This window comes from Rhinatrema bivittatum, chromosome 1 (assembly GCF_901001135.1).
Source record: "Rhinatrema bivittatum chromosome 1, aRhiBiv1.1, whole genome shotgun sequence".
Classification (NCBI taxonomy): Eukaryota; Metazoa; Chordata; class Amphibia; order Gymnophiona; family Rhinatrematidae; genus Rhinatrema; species Rhinatrema bivittatum.
This window is the reverse complement of record NC_042615.1, coordinates 557249199-557270632: the sequence shown is the minus strand read 5'-3', so window position 1 is coordinate 557270632 and position 21434 is coordinate 557249199.

Here is a 21434-nt window from a genome sequence, read left to right as displayed (position 1 = left end):
GTGTTTTGAGGGGCATTGACAGACAAATATAAAATAAATCAATAAACTAAAGTACTTTAGATTAGCTTTACATCCCTACTCTCTTAGAAATTTTAACTTGAAAATGAAGCAACAAAATGAAGATGAAAGTACTAGTTCGAAAGTGAGAGGGAGGCTTTCAGTTTTTTGTACAGTGTGCCACATGTATTATTATCTCCCAGCTGGCGAGAGGTTGTATGTGTGCACCAGGTGCAAAGAACTCCTAGCCCTTAGAGAACAAGTCCAATCTCTGCAGGAAGGGTGGCAGATCTGGAGAAGCTAAGGCAGGCAGAAAGGTATAGAAAGGAGACCTTCAGAGACACAGTAAAACAGTCACACACCTCCAATCTGGCAACCCCTGTGCTGCATTGGAGGAGAAAGATCACCTGGAAGGAGAGCATCACCTTAGGTCTGGCCCTAGTCTAGGCCCAGGTGTCAGGAGCCTACCTCAGAGTGGGCCGCAGCATCAGACCTAGGTCTGGGCCCTGGCCTAGACCAAGGCATCGGGACCGGTCTCTGAGCAGAGTCTCGGTGTTGGGCCCGGGTCCAGGTTGAGGTCCTGGCATCAGGACCCGGCCTCAGGGTCAGGCCGCAGCATCGAGCCTGGGTCCAGGCCCTGGCCTAGGCTGAGGCCCTGGCATCAGGTCCAGGCCTCCAAGCCTGGGCTTTGTGTAGAGACTAGATCGAGGTTGTGGTGACCTACCATGTCCTAGTCCTACACAAGTCAGAGGCTTTAGGACCAGCTGGCCCCAATGCAAGGCCCATGCGAAAGCCTCAGTCTTGTGAAGGCTTAAGCTGTGGTAGATCTCCGTAACCTTGGCCTAGGCCTCACGCAAGGCCCCGGCTTGGACTGGGGCCTAAGCCTATTCTGCGGATCCCCACTGGACTGGATAAGTGGAGGCCAAGAAGGATCCCTGCCCCAGCATTCTTGCAGGTGGGAGGGATGGGTGCGGGAGGTACAATTTCTTTTTTTTTTCCATTTTTGGGGAGTTCATTGTTTTGTTTTTTTTTAACTAAAGAAACAAAATAAATATTACACAAAACAAAATTCATAGGAAAAAGCCCCCCCCCCCCAAAAAAAAAAATCTAAATGAAAAACAAAATGAAAAATGAAACATAATTTTACCCCCTTCCCACTCCTAACACAGACTATAAAATCCTAGAACACTTGGAACAATCACAATGACTGAACTCTCGGCAAGCCTGCTGGTCACTATTATTCAATCAGTTTGAATTTGAATTGCGGTACCATCCTTCAGAGAAAAAACAATAGACTGATGCCCTCTCACAAATTTTCTCTTCAATACTGAAGGGTCTTTGGAAACCCCCACCCAAGGACATACAGACCTTGCATGAATGGTCATCATGGCTGCCAAACTGATCCCTCCTGGGAAGACAATAGCATCTCAGTGTTTATGCCAGAAAGATCTTCATTGGGTCTACAAGTGCCATCTAGCAGACCAGCCAAGTATTTCCAGAACCTTTGAGTTAATCTTCCCTTATTATTGGTGGCTATAGTTGAAGGTCGATGTAAAGTGATATGTTTAATCCTGCCCTACATGTGCCATGAATAAGAGCACTTAAGCTCAGCCTTGGAGGCTGTTATAGCTGCTGCCAGCCCCCAAGGAACCCATCTGGCTACTGACTTTGTCACAGACCTTCTCGTCTCAAATGTCATCACTCTATATGAGTAGTGGTGGATCATTTTTCGAAGATGGCTCATTTCATATTACTTCCTGGACTCCCATCTGAATTGGCTAATCTCTTTGCTCATACTTTCTGAGACTGAGGGGTACAATTTACAGCCCGCTTCTGGAAGAGCCTGTGCAAGAAATTTGGAATCATCTTGAATCTCACCTTCTCTATCATCCTCAGAGCAATAGACAGAATGGGTTAATCAGATCCTGAATGACTTTTTGAGGGCTTATGTAAACCAGTGTGAAGACAACTGGGCATCCCTTCTCTCATGAGTCGAGATCTATTATAATAACCATGTAGGAAGTTTGACTGGATCCTCACCCTTTTATTTAGTCTTTGGGCACACACACTCAGGTACCCCTGCCGGTCTCTGCCTCGGTTCCCTGCCCAAATACACCACAGCACCAAGGGCTCACTTCTACGCCATTCACCACAGTAAGGAGCTTGGAGGAATTCATTTGGAGGAGAGGATCCCTGTCAATGGCATAAGCGGGAAGGAAATTAGAAGAAACAATGTAAAGGTAACAAGGAGGACATTTTTGCTGCTAACTCAGGAGAAATATAAAGGGAAGTGAAATGCCTTTCAGGCTTTGCCTAAGGAGTTAAAGAATTAAAGAGGATTCAGGAAGAAAAATCTGGGACAAAGTTCTGATAAAATATTGGGACCGTATTCTAACTACCTTCAGTGGGAAGAGATAAAGTACAATTTGGGATTGATGGAGCATGGAACAAATTTCAGTCTGCTAAACCTGGAGAATTCAGGAGGAATTGGGAGGAAAAAGGAATTCAGTGTAAACAAATGATGCCAGTAAAAGTAGAGACTTTGCTAAAGAAGAAGAGTCACAAGTTTATTAAGTCTTTCTGATAATTATTTATTGACTTTAACCAAGAAATGAATTGAACCTGTGAATGCTATTCAGTCATCTAATCAACTATCAGTAAAGAAGTTGGAAATCACCATCTTTCTCATGGGTGTTTACTGGATGCAGATATAATAACACGAACAGTGCAGTGTACAGAGGATGGAGAAAGGGCTGGTCTTGCAAAAAGCAGGGTATTAGAACTATTGTTTGTCCCCACACTGGAATCCTGGGATTCAGAAAGTAAAGCTGTCTGGTGGAGTGAAGGAGAGACTGAGAGACAGTGAAGGAGTGTTGTGCAGAACGGGTCTCTCTCTCTTTTCTTTCTCTTATGTGCCCTTGGGTGCAAGTAAAAGGATCAGTCCCACCCAAGGGTTACATATGAAAAGACACTCCAGTCTAACCATAGTTACAATCATATTTATTTTTATTTTATTAAAATAGTTATAGATGCCTTGTTCTAGGTTTTATGGCACCAAAGGGGATTCAAAACGTCATCCTCACTAATGGCTATTGTGCAATCCTAAGACTTTGCTTATTCCATCCACATGCTCCCTGATGCAGATTTACGAAACACAGACCATATCGGGGTAACTTCAGTTGGATGATAGATCATTGAAGCACTTAAGATTTTTATTTGCAAGAAAAGTATTAAAAATAATTCAATTCATGACTGTCTGATGATTAAGAATAAGGCAATAAAGGTATTTTAAGCCCTTACCTCCAGTTTTGGACACCACAGCAGGAGGGACTTCCCCTTATGGAGTGGTTTATGTAAAGTGCATGAGATTGTATCTAGCATATGGAAGCATTGACATATTTTGGCTCTAAATCATCAGTAAGATATAAAAATCTTAGAGAAAGAAACTTTCCTGCTCACGTATGGAAAGATATCAAGATATGGTTACATTTCAGTAAATGCTAAAAAGATGCTAAAGGTCTGAATATATAATTTCTGTTACGGCTGTGGCTGCTGTGCAACCGCCTCACCACCAGGGGTCCCTCTAGAGCTGGCTTTCCTGACAGGCCCAGTCCATCTCCTCTGTCCACTCTATGCTCTGGGTGTGCCCTTATAACCCTGCCTGACAGTTGCCTCGGTGCTTCGGCATCGAGCTCACCTGGGCTCCCTGCTCTAGCCTGCCTTGCGTGGCCTTCGGGCCTTCTACCTTGTCTTGCCCTGCCTTCGGGCCTTTCCTTGCCTTGCGCGGCCTCCGGGCCTTCTGTCTTGCCTTGCCTTGTGTGGCCTTTGGGCCTTCTGTCTTGCCTTGCCTTGCGCGGCCTTTGGGCCTTCTGTCTTGCCTTGCCTTGCGCGGCCTCCGGGCCTTCTGTCTTGCCTTGCCTTGCTCGGCCTTCGGGCCTTCTGCCTTGCCTTGCGCGGCCTTTGGGCCTTCTGCCTTGCCTTGCCTTGCGTGGCCTTTGGGTCTTCTGTCTTGCCTTGCCTTGCGTGGCCTTTGGGCCTTCTGTCTTGCCTTGCCTTGCGCGGCCTTTGGGCCTTCTGTCTTGCCTTGCCTTGCGTGGCCTTTGGGCCTTCTGTCTTGCCTTGCCTTGCGCGGCCTTTGGGCCTTCTGTCTTGCCTTGCCTTGCGTGGCCTTTGGGCCTTCTGTCTTGCCTTGCCTTGCGCGGCCTTCGGGCCTTCTGTCTTGCCTTGCCTTGCGTGGCCTTTGGGCCTTCTGTCTTGCCTTGCCTTGCGCGGCCTTCGGGCCTTCTACCTTGTCTTGTCTAGCCTAGTCTTGGTGGCCTTCGGGCCTTCGGTCTTGCCTTGCCTTGCCTTGCGCGGCCTTCGGGCCTTTTACCTTGTCTTGCCTTGCCTTGCCCTGCGCGGCCTTCGGGCCTTCTACCTTGTGCTGTGTATGGTCTTCGGACCTTCTGCCCTACCCTGCCTTGCTTACTGTGCATGCGGTCCTACGGGCCCTCTGCTCTATTGTCTGTGTGTGTTTGGCCTACGGGCTCTCTGCCCTGCTTACTGTGTGTGGCCTACGGGCCTTCTGTGTGTGTGTGGCCTACGGGCCTACTGACCTGCCTTGCCCCGCTTACGGTGTGTGGCCCACGGGCCTTCTGTGTGTGTGTGGCCTACGGGCCTACTGACCTGCCTTGCCCCGCTTACGGTGTGTGGCCTACGGGCCTTCTGTGTGTGTGTGTGGCCTACGGGCCTACTGACCTGCCTTGCCCCGCTTACGGTGTGTGGCCTACGGGCCTTCTGTGTGTGTGTGTGTGGCCTACGGGCCTTCTGACCTGCCTTGCCCCGCTTACAGGTGTGTGGCCTACGGGCCGTCTGTGTGTGTGTGGCCTACGGGCCTTCTGACCTGCCTTGCTCTGCCGCCTGCCCTGACCCAGCCTAGACCCAGACACTGCTTCTTGCTGTCTGCCCTGACCCAGCCACGGTTTCCAGCCATCCCTGTCTCTCTCCACCTGGAGCCACCCCTTTGGGTGGTGTTCACTACCCCTGAACTCAGCCCAGGCGTAACAATTTCTGAGGCATTTTAAGAATTTCCATGCTTCATTTTGTTGCCCTGCTATTAATATTTATGTTATATTCACATTTTTAGACATTCAAGTGTGGAGTTGTCTATGACCCTATAATATATTGCACATATAAAAATAAAATTCTTCCCCCCTGAATAAATACTTGAAAATCACACTCCTGTGTTGGGAAAGTTGGGGAAGTGACACAATTGCAAGATAAGAATCATTTTAAATGCACAAAAATATATTATTTATTTATTTATTTATTTAATACTTTTCTATACCGACCTTCATGGTAATGACCATATCAGATCGGTTTACATCGAACAGGGTAGAAGAACTGAAACAAAAAATAAATAAATAGACATATGAACGGAGGCGGCAAAGTTACATTCAACAAGGTAGGTGAAACTTGGAGGCTTAATCAGCTAGAAAGAGAGGCGTAGGATGGCAGAAAACTAGTAATATTTTTAAATATTAAAAAAGTATAAAATATTAAAAAGTATAAAATATTAAAAAATATTAAAAAGTACTTAGTCATTATCAGGACCTATGATTAAAATTTAGAGATTCAAAGGCTTAAGTACAATTTAGCCTGAAGAGCCTGGTATGATGGTCCTCTGGATAGTAGAAAATCTTATCATGCTATGATATGGGATCTTTATGTCAGAATTATAACATAACTGGAAACGTTCCTACTAGGCACAATATAGAAGGGGTTGGAAAAGTTGGCTAATTGTCCAGGTAAGACATGAACAAATGAAAGGTTCTTCCTAAACTATCATCAGACAATATCCATTTGTCTGATGCTATCTTGAAAGAAACATTAGAATGTTTTGCTTTCATCTCCAGAAGTCCATTGAACCTTTTCCAATATATATCTTCCAATTCATTCTTTATGTGAGGATGGCATCGCCATAGGAGGAACTATGAGTTTCAATGTCATTAATATCAAAACTACTTGTAAATATTTTCAATGACAAAAAATATCACTCATTAATGAATTGGTTAGAAGCTATACCAATTTGTGAGCTTCTTTCAATTAGAATACTACTGTATTTGATACAAAATATCAATTTATCATCCATATTAAATTGGCTAAATAGAAAATAAAAAAAAATAGGTAGAAATTAGGGATGTGAATCGGGCTTCGGACGATTGAAAATATCGTTGATATTTTCAAAATCGTCAGAAATCGGGGGCTCCCCCGAAACGATAGGAAAACCCCACGATATTGATCGTGGGGATTCTCTTATCATTTTGGGGGAGGGCGGGAAAAACGGCACACAAAAATAACCCCTAAACCCACCCCGACCCTTTAAAACGAATCCCTTTGCTTCCCCCACTCTCCTGACCCCCCAAAAAATATTATACAGGTACCTGGTGGTCCAGTGGGTGTCCCGGGAGCGAACTCCCGCTCCCGGGCCATCGGCTGACACTAATCAAAATGGCGCCGATGGCCTTTGCCCTTACCATGTGACAGGGTATCTGTGCCATTGGCCGGCCCCTGTCACATGGTAGGAGCACTGGATGGCCCGCGCCATTTTTAAAGATGGTGCCGGCCATCCAGTGCTCCCTTCATGTGACATGGGTCGGCCAATGGCACAGATACCCTGTCACATGGTAAGGGCAAAGGCCATCGGCGCCATTTTGATTAGTGGCAGCCGATGGCCCGAGAGCGGGAGATCACTCCCGGGACCCCCACTGGACCACCAGGTACCTGTAAAATGTTTTTGGGGGGGTCAGGAGGATGGGGGAAGCAAAGGGATTAGTTTTAAAAGGTCGGATTGGGTTTTTTGTTTATCGGCTCGGGCACAGCTGATAAACAAAACCGCGATCGGGCCGATGAAAAAAACCCCACATGTGAATCGGAACCGGAATCCGAACCGATTCCGGTTCCGATTCACATCTCTAGTAGAAATTATGATGGGGAGATGATAAATATTATTGTCGCTAATCATTAAATAATATTCCTCTCACAGACATACAGTGGGGCCAAATTAAGAATACTATCTTATAGATTTTATCCTTCCCAGGCTGAAAAAGGATGAAACTGCCAAAGGAAACCCATTTCCTCTAAATTACATAGAACAATTTTGTATTCTGAATCCTCTTCTAAATGGAAGAGAAGACTGATGGATTCTTATTTAATGTTATGCTAAGTGAGATCATGGATAGTAATGTCCTGAATCCTTTTTTGCTCCAGTCTATATGTCAACCCACCCTACTTAAAAAATAGCAAAGATTCATACTACCAGATATTTGTAACTAAAAAATGTGGGGTTTTTTTTTCTTTTCTCTTGTTTTGCTTTATGACATTTTATTTTAGAATGTATTAGAATTTTTTAGGGCATGCTAAAATCCATTTAATGCGTGTTAACAATTTAATATACACAATCAATTTAATGCATGCTAATTTGATTTAGTGAATGCTGATCATTTTAGCGTGCACTAAAAACTTTATCACACTAAACAAAACAAAACAGCACATCCCTATAAGCTACCCTTTTCTATATTCTGTTGTTTTAAGATAATAAATGTTACCCAAATTGGTAGGAACTTTTTAAAATTAGTTTGTGGATATTAAGTTTTCTGTTGTCTCTGCAATTTTAATGATGCAAAATACTCTGCTTTCTAAGCAACAATAATTCTAGTACTTTTAAATTAAACATCTTAATCTTAGATCCTATAAATTTGTATAGAATATTAGGCCTTATTTATAAAGGACTTTTTCCTATTCTGTGCCTAATGTGACAAAGTTTTATTCAATAAGACCATTGTTTCCTTTTTCTACTTTCCTTCAGAAGCTGTCAGGCCCTGCTCTGATAAAATTGTCAATTTTCTGGGTATAGCTATTCAATACAGGAAGAGAGAAGGGGTCAACTAAAGCATCAATCAGCTGCTTCCACTAGGAATGTGGGCTCAAATGTCACCAGATTAGTTCATATCAGATTATATTTTTGCCTGTTTTTCAAAACTGCCTTCAACTTGGCTCTTACCAAATCCATTTTATCAAGTCCTAAATGATTCAGATTATTTTTAAATGAACCTTTTTGCATAATATAAAAATATTTTTTATCCTACCTTTCCAAATAATGTGCAAGGTAGCTTACAGAATTATCAGTATTTCTCAACAACCTGAAAGGTTTTAATCTCAGGAAGTAATATTTTCTTGTCTCCTCTCACATTGTGAGCTGAAATTCCTCTTATTCACTCATCTCCCCCTCTCCCCATTCAGTTTCTAAATAGAGATTTTGGGACCAAACTAGGAAGTTAATATATGTTGTTGACACCATTTACATTGCAAATTCAAATCTCTGTTAGTCATCATGACATTGGTGTTCCTCAATATTGATACTTTCTCTGGCCTATTAACTTTCATGTATTTTTCTCTCTTACACTGTAAAATCTGTGTTGCTCTGCAACATCAGCTATGCACCAATCTGCCATTAATGTCTGATGGGAGCTAAATACAAAGTTACATTATCATAAAACCGCTGTCACCATAGTGAAGTCTGACTGGCATATGCACCCCCCACCCCTTGATTTATTAATGATGCTTCATTTCCTGAACCATTTGCCAATCTTCCAGTAACCCCAGATTGAGTGCCACTGCTCTCAAAATCTTGCAGGGTCTAGTACTTACCCATTTTCTAAACCTCTTCCTAAAGGTAAATTTAAAGAGTACTTCAAACAAATGCATCTAATTGACCCACTCAAAATGATTTTTTAAATATATGGTGAGGTATACATGCATAATTCAACCATTTATCGGTATGTGTTAAATACATTATAATAGAATAGTGCATAGCGTGCCATTTGACCATATTAAGTGTATTCAATTTACTAGCTTCTGTGTATGCTTAAATGAGAGTTGACCTGTAAAAAAAAACAACTTCAGTTGACTAATTAGCAATTTAAAAAAATACACATCTGTACTTGATAAGAAACAATTCAACATGTTGACAAAGAAGGTTCCTGCGCGGTCTTGAAAGTTGCTATTCAACTTTTTTAGATATTTCTAATGTTCATCTAATGAAACATATTACAGCTACAAATAAATACTCCTGTTTTTACCAGGACCAGTACAGCTAGTAGAACTGTACATTAACATATAGTTTGATACAGGTAGATGCATCACTATTTGATGATGGTTTCATGTATTTTTTTATAGTGGGGAAAGCACGGTATGAAATGCTTAGTTTTTCAAATCTGCTGAGGAAACTTAGGAAGCATACTCAATAATGTGGGGTTCCATGAACCTAATTGTACATCATATTATTGTTCTATGTACACCATATTTATGGTAATTCTGGTTATATGTAAACCGAAGCGATATGTACCAGTACATGATCTTCGGTATATAAAAAGTCTTAAATAAATAAATAATAAATATTGTTTGACTCATGAGTTGCCGTGTTTGTAGAGATAATAAGTGACTTAAAATGTAATAACATTTTTAAAATTAGAATAAGGATCCTGTGCATGAAAACCCATATTAGAAAAGCTTTAGTGTGTGCATCGTTAAAAATGTAAGTTGCAAACAAAATGCCCACTTTAATGTGAGATGCACTAAATCTTTTTGCATGCCCACTGAAAAGCAGCCTTTCAAATGAACATGCCAAAATAGTAGCTATGCTAATCCTAAAATTAAAGTTGAAATCCCAAATGTTAACTGGCCTAAAATGACTGACCCCTACTCCTGATCAAGAGCTGCCTCCAAAACAGTAGAACCCTATATAAAACCACAAGGGATGTGCAGTCACCATTTTTTTGTTTGGTTCATTTCTTCATTTCTGAGGTGTTCTTCATTACTTGTTAAATATTTTTTTTCACTTTTGTTCATTTGTCAAACCAAAAAAAATTAAAATTCAACAAAAAATAAAAGAATGCAAATTTTAAAAACCATGCTTTCCCATTCCAAAATTCTGACTTTGACCTGCCCCAAACCACACCACCACCAAGGTCTGCCTAGGGGAAGCACAGAGGGCTTCCCCTAGGCAGACCAGCACCAAGACTTGCCTGGGGCTGGGGATCACTTTAAAAATGTACAGCCATACAGCAAAATAGTGTTAACTGTACAGGAGGAAGTCACTAGTGTTACGTCACTTTGGCATTATCCTCCAGAAATGGCACCTTTCAAAAAGAATTTGGAGACCTGGGCAGGATTGACTGGGTATCATTTCTTCCCTATCTGAAGGATCCAGGAAGGAGGTGAGAGAGGACCATTGTGGGAGCTCCCCAGCCCTAAAGATATTAAAAGGAAAGTAAGGAGAGAAATCAAGCTCTGGCCTTGTGTACGCCTTGGCACCAAGCTTTGCTCCAGCAAAGCCCTGGCATCGAGTAGGCCTCGTTGCTGGGCCGGCTCAGGGCTGCCTTGGCACCAGGCTAGCTCCAGGCAGTCCTAGCCCCAGGCTGTTGAAGGCCTATTTTTTCTCTTCAAAACTGCCATGAATACAAAAATGTTCAAGTATTTTCATAGGAGGCTATTTTCAGTTTTGTCTATTCAGAATAAACAAAAAATGGCCTCATTTGTTGAATTTGACATTCATTGGAAACAAATGCACATCCCTAATACACACATTGCAGTACAGCTGGTCTCGATTAAAAATAGGAGTAGGAGAGATGTCCACTTCCCTCCTCTCCAACATCTCTTAAAAATGGCACTGGTCAGCCATGAGACTTGTACCATTATGTGTTGCGACCGTCGCTGCCCGACGTCTCCACTCTGCCCAACTTACCGCATTGGCGAATCCCTCCGGGGTTGATGGAAGGCTGGCTGCCGCGGCGTCTCTCTGTCGATCTCGTCCGGCGTCCCCGGACCGGCCCGACGCTGCAATCCGCCATGTTGACCTGATGCCTAGGGGTGCGAGCGCTCGACGCGGCCCCGCCTCATGTATCAGAAGTGGCGCGAACCTCAGGGGCATCACCCTGAGATGACGTCATCCACTTCAGATATTTAAAGGTCTGAATTGCTAACAACTCGAGTTAGCAAGGAATGGCAATGGACTCGCTACGACTTTCCAAGCTACTCTGCCTCCTCGGACTTACCAGGGGTACCCACTCCTTGGGGTCCTCGCTCTCTCTCTTACTTTGTAGGTTGCAGTCTGGAACCGGTACTCGCTCCTTGAGGGCAACAATACAAAATTAGCAGCCAAATGTCCAAACAGGAATTCTTTATTGAACGGAAACACAAATTTGCAAACAAGCCCGACTCAGGGCGAGTTTCGCCCTCTTTCAATGGGGCTGCGTCAGGGGCTACAATATACAATAAATAACACATACTAATAAATAAATGCATAAAAATCATAAAAACATAATTAAAACAACATATAAAATGGACATATAAAATGGTAACATGGATATGTGTGGTGTGACATATAAAATAAAAAAATAAATTATGTTGGCTGTGTATCTAATGGAGTATAAATCAATGTCAATACAAAATACATATTGCCTTTGCCTCAAATTTATCGTTTTGTAGTTTGAGTATCCGGGTTTCAAATGTAAATATACATCAAATGGTCTGTAATTTGATGAATAAAACAATTAAAAATGAGATGAATAAATAATGTTATAAATATAGAGGTTATTAAATCACATAAAAAATTGTATATGTACCTCAAGTCAAAAAAATCCTGCATGGTAATGTATTTAATGAACGATGCTCTCCAATGCTGTATATAATACTGAAACATGAAAAGTTAATCAATACTTTGAAAAACACTAATTGATGTATAAAATACATGTTTCAAGAGAGAAAATTAAACCAAGACTATTAACAAACAAAAAAATGTAATCCATAAAAGTAAAAGAAATAGTTAAGAGAAACAAATTTCATAAATACAACAACTATAAAAATACTTTGAATTAAAAGTTATTGTGAATTTGGGACAATGAAGTACTGTGTCTGTTAGAGAATACTGAGTATGTGACCATACTGGCGCAAGTGATTAGCTTTAGACCGACAGGAAAAAAACAAAATATCAAAATGATACCCATAAAATGTCTACTGGGTTAGGACCTACTTTCTTTCAAAAATAAAAAAGTAAATAGAAAGAAAGGTTATGCACGAATCAGCGATAAAATCTGTCAGAACTGTCTTGATTGTTTCAGTGAAATGAAAACATGAACTTTGAAAAAACCGAAACCAATAAAAGTGCTGACTTAGATAAATAACTTATGCTGGTGTCTACAAAATATCAGAATAATGACCATACATGCCTGCTTTGTTTAAAACTTCTTTATTTAAAAATAAATGAAAAAGATACCGTGTCAAAAAGACCATTTAAATTACTAAAAGGAGATGGCAAACTGTTATGCACAGATCGGCAATATTATCTGTAAGAGCTAGATTAAATATGTCAAATTAAAAGCGTGAGCTTAAGAAAACTAAACCCATAAAACGTACTGACTTAAAAGATTATCTTTATACCAGTGTTCACAAAAATAAAAACCATAAATATGTTATTATGAAAAATGAGAAAACACAACAAAATGACTATTTGAATTACTTTAAAAAGATAACAAACATGCTTACTATTAGATGCATTGTAAGATCTTCAACACACATCGGCAATACGCTCTCTCTCCGATCATCATAAAAAAGACTGAAAAACGCCGGCGTCTTTTTTTATAACAGTTCAAAAACACGCCAAAGCAGCTGTCATTCAACAAAAGGGGGCGTGGCTGAAGAATACCCGTATGTTCGAAGTGAATGAGGCTGCAAATTGGAAAAACATACCGTGCAATTGTGCACCTTATTCAAGTCATCGCTGCCTACTACATCTGTGAGTTACCATTGCTCTCTCAGAGCTTTCCCTGGAACCAGGTATTCGCTCTTCGAGGGCCTTCTTCATTCCAGCTCCTGGGCTTCTATGAGACATTGTGTGAGTGTTACCATCTAGGTTCTGTCCATGAACTCTGCATACCCTGCCGGCTCACTATATTTCAGTTTCTCTACAGCTCAGCCTCCAGGGTTCGCTGTTCCAGTATCTGAGGGACTACAGCCCAGCCGGGCATTCCAGCTCACTACCGCCACCTCTGGTGGTTCAGTATGCTGTCTAATAAAAGAACTAGTGTGTGTCTGTCTCCTAACGCTGAGCCTGACCGGTGGACCCTCTTGGGATCTTCCCCCGGGGGAGTGGTCATCTGCCACTGGCCCAAGGAACCACCCACAACTCTCCTAAATAATAACATTGTGATATCAAAATGGTAACAATCTCAGTGCCAGCAGGTACCACTGTATTGTATAGCTGTACAAACACATGACTGTGTGCTATTTTGAGATTACTATGGTGCCAGTCTCCTGTCCAATCACTGCTAATTGTAAGAGACAGTGGATGGGCAGAAGGCGATTAGGCATCCCATTTGCTCCTTTTACTAACCAGCACCTTTGTGCTCGTTGGTAAAAGGGGCAGGTGAGATGCACCACCAAACTCCCAGGGGATCAACACAAGGCCCAACCCAGGGTTTCCCTGAGTCTGTCCTGAACCTTCCTTGGGACTTCCCCAGATGTGACCCAAGCCCTCCCCTGGCCTGACCTGAGGCTTCCTCAAGACTTCCCCAGGCCTGAACCAAGACTTTTTCAATGTTCCCCGAGGCTTTCCTGGGTCCAACCTGAGGACTCTCCAAGGTTGTCCCCTCAAATGTTTTAAGAACCTAGGGAAGACCCCAGGCCCCTCTGATAATCCCCTTAAAAACAAAAAAAAGGTGCTTGCCAGGTCCCAGTATCTTTTTCGGAGGATAGGAGGAATCCCGCCAGCACCTGTTTATTAGGGAGAAAGTGATCAGAGGAACCTGGGTATGCCCCCTAAATGTTTGGGGAGAACATAAGAACATAAGAAATTGCCATACTGGGTCAGACCAAGGGTCCATCAAGCCCAGCATCCTGTTTCCAACAGAGGCCAAACCAGGACTCAAGAACCTGGCAATTACCCAAACACTAAGAAGATCCCATGCTACTGATGCAATTAATAGCAATGGCTATTCCCTAAGTAAACTTGATTAATAGCAGTTAATGGACTTCTCCTCCAAGAATTTATCCAAACCCTTTTTGAACCCAGCTACACTAACTGAACTAACCATATCCTCTGGCAACAAATTCCAGAGCTTTATTGTGCATTGAGTGAAAAAGAATTTTCTCCGATTAGTCTTAAATATGCTACTTGCTAACTTCATGGAATGCCCCCTAGTCCTTCTATTATTCGAAAGTGTAAATAACCGATTCACTTCTACTCATTCAAGACCTCTCATGATCTTAAAGACCTCTATCATATCACCCCTCAGCCATCTCTTCTCCAAGCTGAACAGCCCTAACCTCTTCAGTCTTTCCTCATATGGGAGCTGTTCCATCCCTTTTATCATTTTGGTTGCCCTTCTCTGTACCTTCTCCATCGCAACTATATCTTTTTTTTAGATGTGGCAACCAGAACTGTACACAGAATTCAAGGTGCGGTCTCACCATGGAGCGATATAAAGGCATTATGACATTTTCCATTTTACTAACAATTCCCTTCCTAATAATTCCTAACATTCTGTTTGCTTTTTTGACTACTGCAGCACACTGAGGCGACGATTTTAAAGTATTATCCACTATGATGCCTAGATCTTTTTCCTGGGTGGTAGCTCCTAATATGGAGCCTAACATCGTTTAACTACAGCAAGGGTTATTTTTCCCTATATGCAACACCTTGCACTTGTCCACATTAAATTTCATCTGCTATTTGGATGCGCAATCTTCCAGTCTTGCAAGGTGCTCCTGTAATGTATCACAATCCGCTTGTGATTTAACTACTCAGAATAATTTTCTATCATCCACAAATTTGATAACCTCACTCATCATATTCCTTTCCAGATCATTTATATATATATTGAAAAGCACCAGTCCAAGTATAGATCCCTGAGGTACTCCACTGTTTACCCTTTTCCACTGAGAAAATTGAACATTTAATCCTACTCTCTGTTTCCTGTCTTTTAACCAGTTTGTAATCCACGAAAGGACATCCCCTCCTATCCCATGACTTTTTATTTTTCTTAGAAGTCTCTCATGAGGGACTTTGTCAAACACCTTCTGAAAGTCCAAATACACTACATCTACTGGTTCACCTTTATCCACATGTTTATTAACCCCTTCAAAAAATGAAGCAGATTTGTTAGGCAAGACTTCCCTTGGGTAAATCCATGTTGACTGTGTTCCATTAAACCATGTCTTTTTATACACTCTACGATTTTGATATTGAGAATAGTTTCCATTATTTTCCCAGCACTGAAGTCAGGCTCACTGGTCTAGAGTTACCTGGATTGTCCCTGGAGCCTTTTTTAAATATTGGGGTTACATAGAAGACTGGAGGGTACTGGGTACCCTCCAGTCTTCAGGTACAATGGATGATTTTAATGATAAGTTACAAATTTTAATGATAGGTTACAAATTCTTTAGAGAAAAAGTAGAAGGGCTGTAGAAGTTATCAAAAAATAGAATACGGCACTGCAATCATTATCAATATCTACCACTACAGACCAGTGCCAGGGCAGACAACAATAAACTTACACATACAAGAAACCCTATTATCCTACCGGATACAAGAAAAGATATCAACCTTACAAGTACTATAGACAGAGGCAACAATCACAACATAACCAGCAGCAACAAAGACTCCAAAGGAACAGAACTCTAAGTCAAGGTCAATCCAGACAAAATCAGATAGGACAGCAAAGGTCACAACCTAGTTTTTCACCATAAACATCAAAAAATCATGTTTCTACTTATTCCAATGGGAGCAAGATTTCACATATTTTACAATCAATGGACTGCCAATACAAAATACAAATTTGTCCTGGAAATAGTGAAGCATAGATACTTTTTAAATTAAAAAATTGTACCAAAAAACTTGTTATGATTGGCAGTCCACTTGGCAAGGCCGTGGACTTCTGCTTTGACCTATAAGCATTCTATACAGACAATCATGCCTCGCCTTCAAAAGCACAATTGGTTAACAGCAATTCACGAAAGGATGCACATATTCACTTTCCAATAAGAAAAAACTCACAAAGAGTATCTAAGATTTTCTTTTGAAAGATGCAATTATCAATATAAAGTCCTACCGTTTGACCTAGTGTTGACCCCCAAGGAACTTTTCAAAGTCCTGGCAGTATTAGCGGCACATATCAGGAGAATGGTTATGATGATCTTTCCATTCTTGGACGTCTGGCTCATAGTCATAACTTTAAAAAGATGCAAAGAAACATACCAAACCAGTTATTCATGTTCTACAGACACTAGGTTTTGTGATCAATTTTGAGAAATCTTGCTTATTTCCACAACAAAGAATGGAATTCATAGGAGCCATTCTAGACACGACAAACATTTATGCTTACCTTCCACTTCAAAGGACACAAAAATTCAGAAAGTTAATACAAAACATCAAAAGAAACAAACAAGTACAAGCCCATAACTTATTGAAACTCATTGGCCACATGGCCTCTATATTGCATGATGGGCACATGGCCTATATGTTGCATATGCAAGTTGACGATGAGGCAGCCACAATGGCATCTAAGCCATTTTTGGAATCAAGTCTGCAACCATTATCCACAGGAGTGCCATTATCTTATCAACTTCTAAAATCATTAAAATGGTGGTCTCACATGCCCAATTTGTTATGTGGCAAGAAAATGCATCCACCTGCAGTCCAATTAACAATAATGATGGATGCATCAATGACAGGATAGGGAGCACATTTTGGCAATAAGAATACTCAAGGCCACTGGACTTTGGAGGAAGCAAAATCACATACAAATTTCTTGGAAATGCTTGCAGTTTTCAAAACTGTCAAAATGACTACTGATGCTTTGTATATAGTTGTTATGTATGTTTATACTTATATTTTTCACTATTTATTGATCTATTAATTTTGCATTGCCTACTCCCCCTGTTATCTGTATTGTTATCGGTTATATGTAGGGGCGCTGCCCAAAAGTTTTTTGTTCTTTGTGAACCGATGCGATGTGCGAACGGCTATCGGTATATAAGAGACTTTAAATAAATAAATAAATAAATAAATAAATAAATAAATAAACAAAATTCTACAGATATAGACAGACAATCAGGTAACGATGTTTTACATCAACAAGTAAGGAGGAACATGGTCCTATGCTCTTAGAAACAAGCAACACAAATTTGGAACTGGGTGTTACATTGTAACATTCACTTATGAGCGATATACCTACCAGGGAAGGAAAATCAAATTGCAGATTGCTATGGTTTTGAGGTGTTTGGTGGATTCTTAGGTGCTGCAGTAATGGCCACTCCCACGGGGAGGAGCCCTGCGGGGAACTGCAGTACAAGGCTAGACTCAGATGCACAAACACAGAGATAATCTTTATTGTACAGCTTGTAGAGTTCACCAGAGGTGGCAGTAGTGAGCAGATTCCTGTAGCAACAGTCTGGGGTCATTTGTTGAGGAGACCTGTCCCACAATGGTGGTATAGGGAGCTCCGATGCAGATTTTCAAAGAGGAGCTGTAGGTGAGACAGACTGGTAGATGTTAGATTACTCACACTCTTGTAGCTGTAATGGTGAAGTTCCCAGCAGGTAGAAATAATAGTAGCAGGCACCAAGGTAGACAGCTTAGGCCCTCGAGGAACGAGTACATGGATATTGGATAGGCACCTGGAAAGAAGCATAGGGCCCCCGATGAGCGGGTACCCAAGTTAGTAAAACCCCGGAGGATAGAGAGAGCTTCCAGCAGCAGCGAGAAGCGGCAGAGCAGCTTAGACCGGACGAATCCAATCTTTGCTAAATCAAAGTCAGTCAGCAAATGGGCAACCTAAATACCCGGATGTTGTGATGTCACTCAAGGGGGATACCCCCGAGGTTCGCGCCAATGTTGGAATAAAGACACGCGCGCACCCTAGGAGGCCCCCAGGTGAATCATGGCGGAAAGCCTTGCCATAGCCATTCCGGGGATGCTAGAGAGAGTGGCAAGCAGGCGTGGCAGTCGCCATTTTCCCAAGACTGATGGAGAAAGTGAATATTGAGGTGAGGCATGTGGGACGAAGCCATCTGAGTCAGATGGACGCAACACAGGTCGTTTGAGCCATAACACAGGATGTGAAGACATTGTCTTCACAATTCTGTGAAACCAAGCACTGAGACATACATTCCCCCCAATCCCTCTAATATCTAGAATACTCCTAAAATTAAGAAAAGACAGGGAAACTCTGATATTAGTAGCACCATACTGGCCAAGACAACCTTGGTTTCAATTGGCTATTACACCTATTACGACTGTTTCTCAAACCCTAAAAACTCAATTCAACATAACCCTTTTACATCTGAATCTGAGGACATTAGCCTTAACAGCGTGGCTCTCGAGTTGTGATCCTATCATACAGGATATTGTTGACTTCTTACGAGCAGCAAGAAGACATATCCGAGTAAATGGAAAAGATTCTCAATATACTGTATGGGTAACAACATAACTTCTCAGAAATGCTCAACTGAAAATTTACAAAAGTGCATGCTACACCTTTCTAATCAAGGTTTAACAAATAATGCTATAAGAATACACCTAAGTGTTATAGTAGCTATGACAAGGGGCTTAGTTTTAGTGTATCTGTGGACCTGATTTTTACAGTTAGAGCAAGCAATTTCAACTTATGAGTCTTAGGATTTTAAGGAGATGGCGTGTTCTTTATGCATTAGTGGGTTTTCTACGGCCAGAATCTCCCCTTGCACATAAGTCTTAAACATCTCAAAATAAGGAAAAGGGTTCTTATCCCTAGCATGTTGCTAATCCTTAGTGTCATGAATTTAACACCAGACTTAATCAGTGTGCAAAGTTCTATGCAAAAGACTGATTTCTAATATTTTCAGCTTCACTGTATCTTTGAAAACCATGTGGAGATCTCCCTTTTTATTCAAAAAAAAACCTGGAACTAGACTTTCATCTCCTTGTAGCAACTCCTGTAATGTTCTACATCTATTTCCCAAAACCCTTGCACCATGCCAGACATTAGTAATGACTAGGGATGTGAATCGTTTTTATAAGGAATTGAAATATTGTACGATATTTCTTAAATTCGTTATAAATTGGTTAAATTGTGAAACGAACACTTTTCCCCCAAATTTTCGTGAAAAATCATTTTTCAGCTTAGTGTGCGCTAACTCCCATTAGCGCGCACTAACAAAAACCCATTTATTTTTGTTATTTTTTGTTATTTTTTGTTATTTTTTGTTAGTGCGCGCTAACTCCCGTTAGCATGCACTAAGCCAAAAAACGATTTTTTACTAAAAAAAAAATGCCGATCCACGGGAAAACAAGATTTTCCTGCAGCCACATGAACCTGAAAGCGCAAACGATCAGGCACCCAATGCACATCCCTAGTAATGACTCCAAACCAATTCAATTCTCCAAATTATTTTTATTCAATAATTGCTAGCACTCAAGCATAGCAGTAACAGTTTGAAACAGGTATGTAGCAAGGCTTAAGACAGCTCAATCTTTAAGTTTCCAAGAAGATCCAAGCATAAGAAGAAAAGTACTGCTCAAAGTCCTACTACTCTGGGCTAGCTGGCACAGACTAAAAGGATTCCATGCTAGAGTTGCCAAATGATTCTCTGGTAACCCTTACAGCCTGGAGTTCTAATATATATAGCTTGCAGCACAAATCACAGACAATTAATGACAGGGTACATCTCAAACTTAAATGTCCAGGGTTTTCTTAACAGCGCAGTTGTTACGATTCCTGCCCGTGGAGCTACTCCCCGCGAGCAGGCCTCTCACCTTCTTCAGGCTGCCGCCACTGCTGTGCTTCCGCAGCCTGGACTGCCGCACTTTCAACTCACTGGGCAGCCGGGAGGCCGATCCCGGCTTTGTTGTTCCTCACGGGGGAAGCCGCAAGTCAGCTGTCTTCAGTGGCAGGGAGCCGCCATCACTGAGGCCCTGTACTGCAGCCTGGTGCCACCCCTGCCAGTCCCTCGCGGCGTGGAGCCACCCCAGATCCTCTTCATGTGGCAGGGAAGCCGACTCCTCCAGTCAGGGCCTTGCGCAGAGGCCTGCTCCTTGTTTTCTTCCTGTGCGGAAGGCTGCCGCTGTCCATTTTGCTGCTTCTGCTTCCTGCCTGCCTCTAGGCACTGGCACATGCCTCTTCACTACATTTAAAGGGCCCGCGGCGGGATATGCCCCGGACCCCACCTGGTGATGTCATCCTGGGCATCTTCCTTGTTAGCCCTATAAAAGGGCTTCTCCAGAACTCTTGCTTTGCCTTGCATCGGAGTTCCCTGCTCCTGGAAGTCTTGTCTTCCAGCGCTCCATCAGGTCTTTGTTCTTTGTTCTTCATTGGAGCTCCATGTCCTGTCTCGCCTGAGTCTTCGTTGCTTCCTGAGTCTTTGTGGCTTCCTGATGTTCCATGTCTTGTTCCGAGGTTCCTAGTCCAGGCTTCCTGATGTTCCAGACTTCCTGATGTTCCAGACTTCCTGATGTTCACTTCCTGATGTTCCAAGGTTCCATTACTCCTTTGCTTGTTCCAAGCCCTCTTGACCCTCCAGCTCCTTTGGTTCTCCAGATGACACCTTGTTGGGGTAAATCCGTCTCATTGGTTCCTGTTGTCATCATTGGAGTTTTGTCTCGGCTGGATTCCCTTCCTGCGCTTGTCCCACTCTCCGCGTGGTCCGTGACCAGCCTTTCCAGGTTATGTAGGGCACGCAGTGGGACAGGGTGGTCTGTGACCAGCCCATTGGGTTCACCCGTGTCGGTGGGCTGTGTAGGGTGCCCTGAGAGACAGTGCCAATCCTGAACCTTCCAAGTTTCTCGTCTCATCCAGAGTCTTCCAAGTTCCTCGTCTCGGCCAGAGTCTTCCAAGCTCCTCGTCTCATCTAGAGTCTTCTATGTCACAAGGCCTCCATCTGCCCTCATCCTCAGTGCGGCCTGCTGCTTCTTGCCGATGCCTAGCGGCATGTCCGAAAGGGCTGGGAACGGTCGGAGCACTGTTCAGTAGCCAACATTACGCCTCACCTACCTCGGTGCGGCTCTGAAGTCTTCTGGGGTCGTGCCGAAGCCCAAGGGCACACAATCCCCTCAAATGGGATCGCTCTTCTAGCATTCCCAGAACAGAATGCAAGGCCTCCTAAGGCCCTAACAGAACAACAGTTCCCCAAATGCATGTAGGAACAGAGCTGATCAAGCATGACTCATGGCTGCAGCATTTTCAACATTAGGGTTTAGGATATCAAAGCACAAATCAACCATTTAACACACAGGCAAACTGCTCCAGCACCTTAAGGTAACTTGAACCTAATATGTCTGGGGGCATACAGCTCAGCCTTTCTGCTGCCTCTAAAGCTGAGCTTGAATCTCCTTCAAACTTTGTTCAAGCCAATAACTTTAAACATAA